At 36.4% G+C, this 15,164-nt stretch overlaps 1 pseudogene; it reads right to left on the bottom strand.

Moving 5' to 3' along the window:
* Nucleotides 1–1,449: 1,449 nt before the first annotated feature.
* LOC139122654 (annexin-B12-like) lies at nucleotides 1,450–12,330 on the bottom strand (annotated as a pseudogene).
* Between the last annotated feature and the right edge of the window lie 2,834 nt (nucleotides 12,331–15,164).

Genomic DNA, 15,164 nt, shown 5'->3' with positions numbered 1-15,164 from the left:
GGATTGGTTGGGAGAGATGACATGTAATTGAAGATATGGTCGTAGCGGGCGCTCCATCACGCAAACGCCTTACAGAAAACCTACACATAACATGCACTGAATAATTCAGTTCAGTGTCTTTGTCAAATTTTATTAGCGTGTATAATTTTTCTGTACACTTGTAGTGTTGCAGCCAACATTGGAGGTATATCATAACAGTTGTTGGTGAATCCTAGGTCAAAATAGTCTTTTCGTGCCCCTGTCAGATGACAGGATAAACCACGGTCCCTCCACAACCGTGGATAAACAAATTTTGTAATACCTGGTGGAGACAATTCGTAACATTCTTTACTGTGTTTAGCCACCCTCAATGAACTTGATTAATGAGATATGTTCATGTTGCGTGTCATTGACACAACATTCTATCATAAACCTTCACCCTACCAACAATGAAAGTGAACAAAAGCAAAGATCTGAGTTTTCTATCAATCCTTCTCCTCACACTCATTACCTTGCTAAGATCACAGAGTGACTTCAAAAGACGAAGACAGGAGAGGATATTTCTGCTTCCTCATATTGTATTCAAAAATATTATGAAAATGTCCCTTACAACCCATGATAGTAATTTTGTTTACAATTTGGACCTGGGCAAATAAGCATGGAATCTCATTCCTTGAGATGTAGATAGATGTGAGAACAGTAACCATGTGCAATGGGCAATGTTTACATTGAGTGAATTTGATAGCAATCACATATACATACATACATACGTACATACATACATACATACATACATACATACATACATACATACATACATACATACATACATACACATACGTACGTACGTATACGTACGTACATACATACATACAATGTATCCTTTAATTTGTATGAAGTCTTCATGACCTCTCAATACATGAAATATTTCTGAGTAAAATGAGTTTGCCCCATCATTTTCATCAGTTCATCATCCAACATACCTATCATCTATTTCTTCTGTCTCCGTTCTTTTATTTATCCTTTCATGGTATTCAGACTCAATTTTTAACAAATTTCCACTGATCTACCACTTGGGGGGGGTTGAGTAATTAAACTTTCCTTTATCTTACTTTTGTGAAAATTGAAAATGTAATTTTTACCCATAGAGTTAACACAGGGATGGCAGCCATTTTGAATTTCAAATATCAGTAAATTTAAGGTAATTTGTTTCTCGTTCCAAAATTTGCACGGTGACCCAAGATTTTTTATCCATGATTTTGAAAGAAAATGGTTGAAACTTTCCTTGAGGAATGCTTGTGTCATTTACTTTTGAGGCACATGATCTTCCTTTCATTATTGGAGTCTGACAAATATATGCATAATATTGCACTGTCTACCGTTTGTCCAATCAAGCCTTTGTGCCCAGAGATTATTGTCCTTCTCTGTGCATGTCGGGAATATTAACAGTATGGTACGATACACAAGTGGTTTAGCAGTTCCATCTGTGCTTTATTTCTAAATGCATGAGAATGAACAGGAAGATTTATCAAAAAAAAACGAGTTGAAAGCAATGTCTTCGGTATAAATAGACTTCACGATTCTACTGAAATCAATTAATCTTATTCAAGTCAATTTATGTTAACAGGATCTTCTTTGTAAGCTTTAAAACATATTCAAAATTCTTGCTGAAAAATATGAGAATCTGCAGCTAAAATAAGAACAATTTTCAAGCCTCTTTACAAACTGAAAAGATAATTAAAACTAAATTGCCTCTAGTCGTGATTCTTTCACTATTTCCTCCAGGCACTTGTGTGTGTAGTGTCAAACTTTGTGAGAGTTGTCAGCCAGCAAAAACTCATGTTTCAAATGGTTAGTGTAAGAGGATCAAGCATACAGGAATGTTTTAAGAAAAGCTGACACAATTTCATGATAGTTTTGAGTAGGCAGCAGAGAGAAGCGTGTCCAAGTGATGAAGTAGATATTTCTCTGTTGTATGTTGTAGGCACAGGTGTGTAAAGGCAATATTGTCATATAAATGAGATTGATAGGTGCACAAAGATGTATTTAAATACTATCTCCTACATATATATCTGGGAAACTAAAGTTAATATAGTCAGATAGCCTTTGTTAGATTTCATATTTCGTAGAAAAATTGTGATTTAATACTTGTACTAAGCGGCCATCTTGTGGTTCTATTTAGCGCCCTCTAGTAGTTGCATTTAGTACCAGCCAACAGGTTGAGAGTCGTGGACATTCATTCATAAAAAGTTCATTTCCAACAAAGACTATCTAAGACAGATGAAATGATAATATGTGACATATCCTCTTGTTATTACATCAAGTTTTTTCATCGTGCATAATTAACGTGTAAATAGCTATATTGCTATCTAGATTAAAGTTTCCCGAAATTTATTACTCTGAAATAGATTTCCAAATCGGAGAATTATGACTGTTATATCACTTTAATTCAATGTGCACGTGGTGATTAATTTCCGACGATTGCCAGGAGAATTTCTTGTAGTCACCAGATGTATCATCCTGCATAAAGAAAAACAAAGTACAGGCTTTGAGTGTCAAGCCATTGGAAATAAAACAATCATTTTGATACATGGTCTCAGTAGATATTTAGTGACACTGTTCAGTCTGTAGGTTTCATGTGTGTTTCCCAACACGTGTGTTAATAACTCTTAGCTTTGTTTTACTGGCCATCATTACTCTAAAACAAAGTCAGTATTTCCCGTATTGGTTGTCCTCTTTTCCTTCTGTCATTGTTAAAATTCATCAACTTGCAAACTTTCAAAAGGCTAAAAATTTGTAAAATGGTTGGCACATAATTTCAAAGAAAATTTGTCTGTTGACAAATATTGGGTTTTCTCGTCTCTGTTTTGCATAATTTCATGAAACTGACCAATAAAAATTACTGTCACAAGGCACATTTAGAAATTGTAATAGTTCTATTGAATAGATTCCCTGAGCTTTGAAAGAAATTGTAATTTGAATTGCAAATATAAATTTGGGATCCCTGCTCAACATTGTAGCACGCATTCTTGTTTGTGCTATTTTCTATTCCGTCCAAAATGACAGTTCTCAATAATTACAAAGAACATTACAAATATCAAAGTGATACAATTTTTTTCTATGCGGTATGACAATGAAGATGGCAACCACATAGATTGGCTGAAATTAAAATGCAAAGTTCTTCACAGAATGCACTGACAGCTGTTAAAGAATTATTTGATTGACGCATGGGTACTTACAGCAATGAACTGTGACAGAGACTGTGAATACATTCTTTGGAATTCATGTTTGATTTGCTCCATGTCCTTTTCACATCGCGACACAACCACACGTATCAAAGTGTCGTCATCTGTGCCAAGTCCCTGTAAGGAGCAAAGAATTGACCATGAAACAAATAAAATGACTTTTGAATTAGCTGAGTCAGTAAAGACAATACTTCAATGAAAATTGTCTACACATATCCTATAGTTACAAAGCCCACGGTTGGTCATAAACCGTACCTGACAAGCCGACAAATCTACATAGACTCCCACACATTGTATGATGTTATGCAAATTATGCAACAGATATTCAATTCATACATTACAGGGCTCGAAAGTAGCGGTAGTCCTGCGTCCACAGACTACCAACTTTTCTCTGGGGCTACCACAATCCATGAAATGGATTACAGTCAAACCCTGCTGGACACAGAAAGGCCAGTCTGTGACTTTATTATGCAAATTGCAAAGACGACCGTGCGGTGGAACTCTGCAACCAAATTTCAATATCTGAACTGACGGACTTGAATGGCAGGCACAGGAAATGATGGCCAATTCAAACACATTTTAGTTGCATTTTGATCATAATGTATCAATCACAGTTACATGGAAATTATGCCCCCTCCCAACAGAAAGCCCATGGTCTATTTTAGCCCTGGTACAGTATGTCTCAGTGCTGAGAAGGTCGTGTCATCTTCATGGCGACTATCAAACTTTTGCATACAACTCTGAGAGTAAAACGGGTTGTCAATAGGTCACCAAACTTTTGAGTATCACTATCGTCCATTGTACCTGTTTCCTTGGTATTAAAGGTGTCCAATATTCACATCAAATAATAAAATTCACTGTATTGGCAGAATCTCAAAAAATAGCATTTTCTTGTCTGGGTAACGAAAAAAGAAATCCCTGAACTAAAATATGCATGGGCTACCAGCCATTGTCACTGGGCTACCAACTTCAGAAAATGGTAGCACAAGTGGACTACCAGGGAAAAAGGTAATTTCGAGCCCTGCATAATTATGTTAACCTGTTCATCCCCCATTTCCGGTAAACAGAACCGTCATCACCGTTGATAACAATGGATTTAGGCCAAACACGATAATAAAAGGGTTAACCCTTTTCTTGTCTGACAGTATACTTTCTTTGTCGGCAAAGTTAGTGAAAAGCAGTATTGAGCCAAAATCATACGTATTTTCACCCACTTGGCTTGATCTGTTATAGTAGGTTTAGTCTGTCAAAATCATGTTTACAGTGTCTCTGTTTTCAGGGCCCTTCAAATGTTTAGTTTCTTGTTAAAATCATAGACCCTCGAAAAAAGACATTTTTTCTCCAGGGTCTATGTTAAAATGCACCATATGGGACATATTTGTTATGTTTCACTAGTTTTAATCAACTTGACCTGATGTTGACACATAAACTTGGCAGGTTTAAACTATAGTGCGATGGTTTCGATTCAATGTACACAGAAAGTCACAATTATACAATTTTGAAATAATTTGAGAGGCATTTCTAGAAGATATACTGTCGCAGTTACAGCATCTCCTATTGCATAATATTATAAAAGATTATTCAAATTAAAATAAATTATTTACAATACCTTCATGGATTTGTGCAGTTGCTCTGCAAAGTATGCGGCTTTGTTGCGCGCGCATTTCACTGAAAGAAAAAAATCATTTTAATCATGTCCAGTGATTTGACTGTGTTTAATGTTGAGATAAAACCATGGCAATTGAAAAAGATTCAAAAATGGTCTGCCTGAGACATCTGTGGACGTTAGTACCAGCTATCACTATCATCTGACAATCTTGGAAAGTTCAACCTTCATATATGTGAGTTCAAGCATTACACTTTTGCTGTACACAGTTTTGCTTGATTGATATTTTCGTAATCTGTTTTGCTTTTGATTCATTTGAACACTATATTTCAGTACAATACATGGACACTTCCTCGAGCCAGCCCATGAATTCTTTTACAAGGATGATGTTAGAGTGGTAACTAGTACACTTGGCAACATGTCTGATCCTATTTGACCACAAAAAGAATTATTTTACATCACAGCAAAGACCGGATTCATGTGTGAGGCTAGGCACGGTTATATCTTGTGTGCAAATTTCCTTGCTACATTTTGTTCAGTAAAATGAACAAATTCTACAAAAACAAGTTGTTTCACTTTAAATCACCACAAACTTCACAAAACTTGATGAACTGAGTTTGAAATCACACCAGTGACTTACCGATGGTTAGCAGGCCCTGCTCAATGTCTCCAGAAAACTCACTCTTAATTGCTTTTTCAATGTCTTTCTTGGATATCTAGGCGTACTCATCAAATGTCGCACGCAACTGTTCAAACTTCTTGTTGCTAGAATGACGTTGAATCTTGATTCATCTGTCCCACGTTGCTGCTCGCCGGCATCGTACAATGCCTTGAAAATTACACAGAAATGAAATAATTGAAATCACTGCCTAGAAAGTGTTTGGGTATGTATGTTGTTTTTACAGCTAGCGCAAAATAATTGGTTACTGAAGTTGATAAGTTCCTGTCCCCTCTGGAAAACAGCGGGGAACTGTGTCTTTGGAAAATGACAACTGTGATCAGTATATTTCTAACATGATCATATATAAGGCCAAAAAATAAGAGGTTTGTTTCGGGTCATTGACATGTGGCAAAAACGATGCGGCGGCACGATTTTTTTTTTTTTTCAATTTTTGTATTTTGGTGGAATTTGATACATTTTCCCTTTTTTTCCATAGGGGCAAATGAAAAACAGGGAAAAAAGACTTGACGTGCACACTTTGAAGTGGTGCGGGCAATTTTTTGGCCCAATATATGTTCTATATGTCTAATTTTCTTACAATCTTCCTCATTCGTGAAGTATGGAGAGAAATAAGGAGAGTGCCAGGGATGGGAACTTGTTGAAATTCTGTGGAAAACACCAATTAAAGTTCTTAATTGTCATCCAAGGTGACATTCGACTTTGTGGCCAATAATTCATCCTACAATGTAAACTGGCTCTAAGTAGTATGGCAAACTGGAACAATCAGTCCAACTACAACAGATGTTCCGAAGCAACGATGGGAAAGCACAAAGCTTTGAGATAATGGGGTAGGAGAGATGCGTTGGGCTTTACCAGCGCTAATAAACTTGATCTTAATTTCTATAACAACGTTAAATCTAAGGTCAAGACCTAGGGTATTAGCTGACTATTGGAAAGCGCACATGGTTTGAAATATTAGGTGAATCCGGAAAAAAATTAAATCTGAAAATATATTCAATGCAGAGGAATAATTGACATTTAATACTGACACTGCTGGCGCTAGTCATCAATGTCAGCCCGGAGGCTCTGTCACATCATGACATGCATAAACAGAATAACTGAAATATGATGACCGACTCACCTTGGCATCATCCTTAGCTTTAGCAACATCAACCCCTGCTTTCTCGTCTCTGCCTCCTACTGACATAGAAACCATCAACCTTCCGAAATGTCCAGATGTATCTGATCTCGATCTCAGGTCATCTTCAAGATCTCCGCCGTAATCTAGTGGAAATGATAGTCATGCATATGGTGTAACAATGCTGAGGGATCAACCTTACTGGCATGTACAACTTTGTAAACTATGAATCCACTGACAAACTCTTTGTAAACAAGAAATCTTCTGACAATACTACCAAAAGAAACAAATTGGCATGCATATTTCAATCATTTTTTTTCTTTCCTAATTCCTCAACCTGAAAATGAAATCAGCACCTCAGAAATTTACACTGGTGGATCTATTTAAGGAAGACAGTCGTCGGAACTGCGCTCAAAGGTTGCTAGGGACCCCTACGACTGATGTAAACACTGTATCCAAGGTATGTTGGCGATTGATGAAAGTTAAAACATGTTTGTCATAATTTACATCGTAAAATTTAAATGTTGCAGCTATGTTGACATGATGCATCCATATATAGTGCATGAAATACATTGTTCGTAAACAATAAAGTCGCACATGCGCAGTTCCGATGACCACTTCCCTTTAACCGTACCTTTCTTGTAGGCTAATTTAATGGCCAGTATTTCAGCGTTGGTTCTGGTGCACATGATTTCAATCAAAGCAGCTTCATCAGTTCCGAGACCCTGTCAATCAAAAACAATGTAAGTGTGAATTCAGAGAAGTCCTGTCAATCAAAAAGGCCATGAAATCATGAAAGCATTGCGTTCCTATATGAAATCTGAAAGAGACAAACCTATCAATTATTGTATTTCCATAATAAAAGAGTTGTGTCATTGAACTGATCATGATTCAACACATCTTATGCAAACTACAAACCTCACGTTAGCGGTCCCACATTGCAGTCAAAATTTTCAAATAAGGAATTACTCCATTCAAAATGACTCATTATCGTTTGATTTGCATAGTCAAGAATGCTCATGAATACTCTTTGCATAGGTTAATGTAAGACGGAAACGCCAAACAAGAGAGATTGGAACTTCAATGGTTACCTTCATTGCTCTTTTCAATTCCGCAGCATCAAATCGTGGTGCAGACAGCATCAGTGCCTGGACTGTCTTCTCAAAGTTACCACTCAGTTCACTCTCGAAGTCTTCTACCAATTTCTAAACATAGACGTACACCATGGTGAACATAGACGTACACCATTGTGAACATAGATATACATCATGGTGAACATAGACAGACGTAGACATACACCATGGTGACCATATACATCATGGCGAACACAGACATACATCATGGGGACTACGGACATGGTGACCATAGACATACATCATGGTGACCATAGACATACATCATGGTGAACATAGACATACATCATGGTGAACATAGACATACATCATGGTGAACATAGACATACATCATGGTGAACATAGACATACATCATGGTGAACATAGACATACATCATAGTGAACATAGACATACATCACGTTGACCATAGACATACATCATGGTGACCATAGACATACATCTTGGTGACCATAGACATACATCATGGTGAACATAGACATACATTATGGTGAAATCACAATCTGTATTGACAGTTTCACCATTAATAGATTTATGTCGCACAAAGAATTTTCTACAATACACGGGGCCAAGAATTATAAAAAATGCTACACAGCAAAACAATTTTTTACAGTATAGAATCAGAACACTCATTGGAGGAAGGAAGCCTCTGGGTACGGCCTTATAATGATGTGGATCATTTGAAGGAAGGATATCGATACAGAATACATGCTTCTGTTTCTTTAGTCCTAATATTTGCATCGCACCCAGTCATTTTATACTAGATCATGACAGAGAATGGTTTAATCTTTCCCCAGGGAGAGTTTGAGCAAAAGTTAAGAACTCTCTGTTTCATTATTTTGGGTTCAATACCTACCCGGCCATACATTGTTTTGTAATAATTTGATATTTGCTGTCGCTGTTCATTGCTACATGATGTTACAACTTGAATAATGGTTTGCTCATCAGTTCCTGGAACGCAAAATAAGATTATCACGTTATTTAGAAGAAGAAAATTGTATAACTTGTATGAGGCACTGGTTTACAAGTGTTTTATTTTGCTTTAAATCACAGTATCACCATAGTTTCACAAATCATTCTCATCATACACGTTCGAGTAGGAGGATTTCCGGAAATATTCACAAGAAATCTGTGTGTAAATTTAGGAAGTTGAAACTTTTTCGATCAATTTAGTTGGAAAATGTAATAACCTATCTGTTCTCTATTTCGAAACTAGGAACTTTCTCAATCAGATCATGCCATGCTGAAATGAAATAGCAATCCTCACCAACTTCAATATAGTGAGGGCGCTGTTGTACAGGACATGACCGCTCAAACAAGACTTACCACGACCTTTCATGGCCTTCCGCAAAACTTCAGCCTCATATTGACCGTTAAAGCCTGCCTTTGGTTTGATAGAACCTTCTCCCTGTGGTGAGAACATTGGTGATTGCAGAAAAGTGATTTAAAAAGTGCGATGTACCTTGCAGTTTATTAAATATTGAAGAATTCAAGAGCAAACCCAGAAAATTGGAGGTAGACTTTGAACGAGACACACCGATGGATTTTAGTACTATTATGTGGTTCATTATCAATGTTGTGTTCAGATAAAAGACGACAGTATGGCAAATCCAGAATAGAATGTGATGCACAGATTACCAACATGCAGTCACAGAAATGTGAAACGGTACTTTTCAAAACTAATAAAGTGCTACTTGTAGTTGTGTTGTACAGACGGAACACTACACATAAACCTGGTTTGTGGTGATTATATCAATTAATGACATCAAATGATGTGGAGTGGTTTTAGTTTTTTGACTTCAACAACACTTTAAATTCGTATAACTGAGCAATTAAATTGATGTGCAAACAGATATTGTCTTATGTTCCATAGAATCAAGGAAATTTTCCTTGCAAACGGAATCCCACCAAGGGTCAAGGCAGTTTCTGTCACTTTGAAAATCTGCATTTGTGTTCTTCATATTGGATTTGAGAATGATTTTGAACTCTATTATCTGTAGTACATGAAACCAAGTTCCTGAGTTTAGAGTTTTGTTAAGAACACGACAAAATATTGTACAAAAGCAGAAAATCCACTTTTGACACTATAAACCTAGTTTTTGTACGGACTAAACTCAGTGATCTGTGAGTGATGCTCTTGACAGGGAACAACCATCAAAGTCTTTTCATTACTGGCTTCCAAAAGATTACCGAACTTTCTTGACACTTTTAAGGCACTAATATTACTGATGAATAGTACTCTCAAATTTTTGACATTTTCAGAGTTTGAGAACTTATTTTCTAATTTTGATTGAAAATCTGCAGGGTAGTACTTTTTCCAAAGGAAAAAAAACTGTTGATACAAATCAAAGAGACTTGTGGGTAATTGATGGTTTGATGACTTCTGCGTCCCACATTGATTGTCCAATACAGTGTTTTTCCATAATGCAATACATCTAGCTGGCCATTCTTTCAGTGAAAAGTCAAAAAGTAACATCAAAGTTTAATTTACGAGATTCACACCCCTGCTGTTTTACAAATTCTATAGTTTTCTAAAACTTTCTTCTGTGGTCTAGCGGTACCTTTGTATCCAAAATGAATTTGCTGGCAACCTTTTCCCATCTTGATAATATCTCAAATAATTGGAACCTATCGAATTTTTAATGAATTACAAGTGGAATGTGTTTATTCAACCGTTACATAATTACCGTATTTGTCACTAATGGCCATTGTCCTGCGTGAATTTTGAAAAGCAACGAGATAGGTTTTAACATGTTCACTTGGATTTCCTGTTAAGAGATTCGCATACACAAATGATAACAATGGGGTTGGTTTAAACCATGGTGGTGAACAGGTTAAAACCAGAGATGTTGGTTAGGGATTTTATGAAATAGTCAGACATTTGAAATTGTTTGCAGTGGTACATGTGCATATTGCACCACCCATAACATGGCCATTCTTCAGTCCATGATCACGGTTCCTTTCAAGGACAATTCAACAAAATACAGATCAGTTGCAGAACCAGCATCTACTCTTCCATTGACATGACTCTGATTATTTCCCAAGTTCACATTATTCACATAAAATTAACCCTGATATTCATAGCGCATTCTGGTATTATCATGCAATTCTGTTTACAATCACACCCACTACAATAACAGTGTCAACATTTTCTGTTTTCTGAGACACACTTTTGTAAGATCTTTGGGACAGCTTGCACTCACACAAATTTCAGCCACATATCTCAAAGCATTGAAACAAAACATAGGGAAAACCACGGTCCCTCGGGACCGTGGGAAAACCGATTTTTGAAAGGTTATGCAAATTACCTGTCACATGATAGTTACGTAAATAATGGTGACATTATGGTAACCAAAATGTTTCCCTATATCTAGGCTTTCCGAAAATATATAATTTACAGGGGTTCTGAGCTTAAAAACCGCTAGAGAATTGTTAGCTTAAAAAGGTCAATTTCTTGTCTTGGAACTTTAAACAGGAAAAGTCAAATAAACAGTGTACACCCTGGACTAGATAAAGGCTATGACCTTTGACCTTGTATGAATGTCAAATTTTAAAGAGGAAATAGACCAATGTATTTCACGGCAACATATCAGGTTTAAAAACTTTTCCGGGTAGAAAACATTTCGAACAGTTGCTTTCGACAAAAAAAACATTTTTTGATGATCTTTAAACAAGTTCGGTACAAGTGCACAATTACTGACCTTCAATTTCCGAACAAATGACCCTGAGCAAGGCTTACAGTCACCAACATACTGGGTGGAGCAGATTCTGAGAAATTCAGATGTCTTTCAATTTAAATCAAAGAAAACTGAAACAGATTTTACTGATTCTGATCTTCTGCACACATATGTTGAGAATTACTGAGAAACAAATTCAAAAGTGATTAACACTTTTTCATGATTTTTTTTTTATATCAGATACTACTTATATTGTTTGACATGTTGAAAGATACTGCGTGAATGGGTGACCATGCATATATTCGATCCCGGTTTTACACACGATCAATGAAACAGTCGCGAAAATGTTAATGGTCATGACCATTAATTCATTTTTGCGATGGTTTCATTAAATTTGACTAAAACCGGGGACGAATATATGCATGGTCACCCATTCACTCATTATCTTTCAACATGTCAAACAATATAAGTAGTATCTGATATAAAAAAAAATCATGAAAAATGGCCGACTTTGTCCTTTAAAACAATGACTCTTTAGTAAGGCGGTGACACTGTGACTATGAACAGAATATACACAGAACACACTGCATGCATATGCACAGATACAAACAGGCTATCGACAAGCAAAGATAGCAATTACAAGCACATCGGTAAATGTTCAAGTTCAATAGTCTACGTCCAAGTTTAACCTCCGCACAATACTGCAACATCAACTGCACTACTTGGGAGCAGTTAACCAAGACCAATGTTCAGGGAAAGACAGCAAAGAAACACTAAATTCTAGAGACTGCTTGCAGGTCTTACCTCAGATGACGTAGCCATTGTAAATGGAATGTCAAATGTCGGTAGATAGTTTATGTAGCCGACACGAACATGGGGTTACACGAAAAATACGTGAATAGGAAAATAATATTATGCATGCATATGAAATAGCGTGGGGCATGTGCGAACTTGCAAACTTACTTGCCAACTTTCATGAGGGAATGTTGGTAGGGACCTCTGTCAACTTGCCAACCTACTTACTTGCCAACTTTAAATAGGGGAAGTTGGTTGGGGTCTCTGCCAACTTAATTACTTGCCAACTTTCATGGGGTAATTAAGTTGCTTGTGAGTTGGCAATTAACATCACATTCTGTAGCAATAAATGTGTTATATAAAGAAACAAGTTTTTTTATGTGTCTCTGACATAACAAGATAATGATAATGAGGCGCTTTAAATAAAGTTCTTTGTTTGAAATTGAAACAGAGAACAAAATATGCATATAAATATGTCGCATTACACGTCGAGCATAAACCAAAATGAACATCGATACACATAGCAGCCTCGAATTCATCTGAATTTCCCCTTCAAAAACACAGAATAGAAAACATCCCATTTCGAAGGCATGTCATGAAGAACACCATCAGAAAACGGTGCGTGAGATACCATCAAACCGTTAGATAAAGGAAGTGGAATGACATTCTAAGGAAGCGTCAAAAGTTACTCGTCAACCAATGATTTCAAACAAAGTTTAAAACTGACATCTTATAACACAGAGAAAATACCTGCATTTTGACAGAATCGCTCAACATTAAACATGTTGACGACTACATATATTTATCTCTCAATCTAGTAAAGACATACGAACACGACCTAGAACACAGTAGAACAAAATTAGACATCCCAGCTTCCAAGATGAACGAACAAACTTCATATCATCCTCTGACAGCCAACATTTGAACAATGCAGTGTCCCTAATGGCTCAGTACTTGGCCTAACCGTTTTCCCCATCCATGGCATTGATGCCATCTGCAATTTTACCACAACTTCTCTAACTTCAGTCTCTTCGCTTACTTAACTGACCTATTCCGATTCACTGACGCACACAATATTCACCTCATCTTGTCAACACTGAATTAAAGTGTCAATGAATGATGTAAGGTGTTGACTATCGATGTGAAAAATAATTCATTACCTGACATTGAAAACTCAAATTACAATGTTGAATAATTGTGGATTAGTAACACATATATACAGATATGTCGTCTGCAGGTTATCAAGGGCTTTATAATAATCAACTCTGTATTTTTAGAATCACTTATCAATAATCTAATTAAAATAATCATCTCTCAAATTGGAATTATATCTCAAAATTGTCATTTTGTGACAAGGTTCACATCAATTACGAAAAAAAAAACATCCGTTATAATTCATATCGGCCATTGCAAGGAGATCTTGGGCGACAAAACCTCATTCTCTTGAATCTATTTCTCTGTTACCGTAAAGAGTGACGTTCATCTGGTCGGATGTAACTTCTCATGTATTTTCCATTCGTATTGTTTTGTTTTGTTTGTAAAATATATTTTTCGCGTTTTCTTTTCGATTTTATGGGCGCTGGGAGAGGGGGGTTGTCGTGAAAGAAGCAGACACGACTGTCCTGTTGTTCCAAAAGAAGCGGGTCAGCAACTTTCAATAAAGAAGTTTACCCGAATGTTTTGCTGTATAACCCGACAAAATTATCCAAAAATACTAAATTATTCATTCAAGGAGTTTGCAAAACGGGAAATTCGAATTTATAAAATCTCAACAGACTGATTGGTACTGCACTGTAAAAATAGCGGACGTTAGACGCGTCTTTACGCGTTCAAAATGTACATGTCGGTGTTCAAATTTGAACGGCTACTGTTCATATTGTTAACACTAGTGTTCATAATATTAACAATGATGTTCTAACCTGAACACTATGTGTTAACAACGACCTCCTTCAAGTGTCAAAAACTCAGCATCACAGAAATTTTACAATACTGTGAAACAATTAACAGTCTTTTGTGTTTTTTACTTTACAATGGCTATAATAAATTTACTATTAATTCACTGTCCGGTAAACGTACACGGATTTTGGTGTAACGAATTTCACACTAAGTGAAAAATATTTCCGGCCTACAATTGCTGAAAGCATGTTTTTTCTTAAAAAGGAGGTATACAAAATAATTTTACACGTTTATTAAGGGTTGAAAGTTTAAAATCAGAAAAGAAAATCAGAAAACCACCATGAACGTTTTAATTTTAACATCGGCGTGCAAAAGGCGTTCTACTTCTTAACACTTGGTGTTCAAGTTTGGTGTCTTTTCCTATCCCATGATGCATCAAAACGGGTTGCGACATTTTTCTTGAAAGTGCACCCTGAAGTCGTGATCGTGCGGAAGCAAGACCAGAAAGGGTAAGTTTCCTCTCCAAAATAGTAAAAGGTATTAGATTTTGAAGCATCTATATTATCGTCCTTTGAAATTAATTGTATTGTACCTTGAAATAGCTTAACTACGTGAAGAAACCTTTTTTCTTTCAGTGGCTGTTATACCAACAACTAGCTGTGACTACGCAGTGATACTTTTGGCCATAGCTTATCGATCGATCTCACTCGGGTCGAGGGTCATCGCAACACATGTAGCGATAACCCTTGACCTGAGCGCGATCGATACGCCTTGCATAGTACCGCTGCGTAATCACAGCTATTAAAACACATGTCTTTTAGTAGACACAATCGCATGTAATACAATGTATTGTTTCAGCATATGAGAGTCTGGCTTTTTTATTTTAATCAGTTGATGACAAGAAGCAGCAAATATTTTGTAACAGTATTGAAGAGAGGCACTGTAAGCTTATATGAAAGTCTCCCCTTTTCCTAAACCCTAATCAGCCCCATTTAAAGTTTCATATCGCCATATTACCTATTGTTGCATTTTTTT

The sequence above is a fragment of the Ptychodera flava genome, chromosome 22 (assembly GCF_041260155.1).
Source record: "Ptychodera flava strain L36383 chromosome 22, AS_Pfla_20210202, whole genome shotgun sequence".
NCBI lineage: Eukaryota > Metazoa > Hemichordata > Enteropneusta > Ptychoderidae > Ptychodera > Ptychodera flava.
Note: the sequence above shows the minus strand (reverse complement) of the source record. Positions and strands in the feature narration are given on the sequence as shown.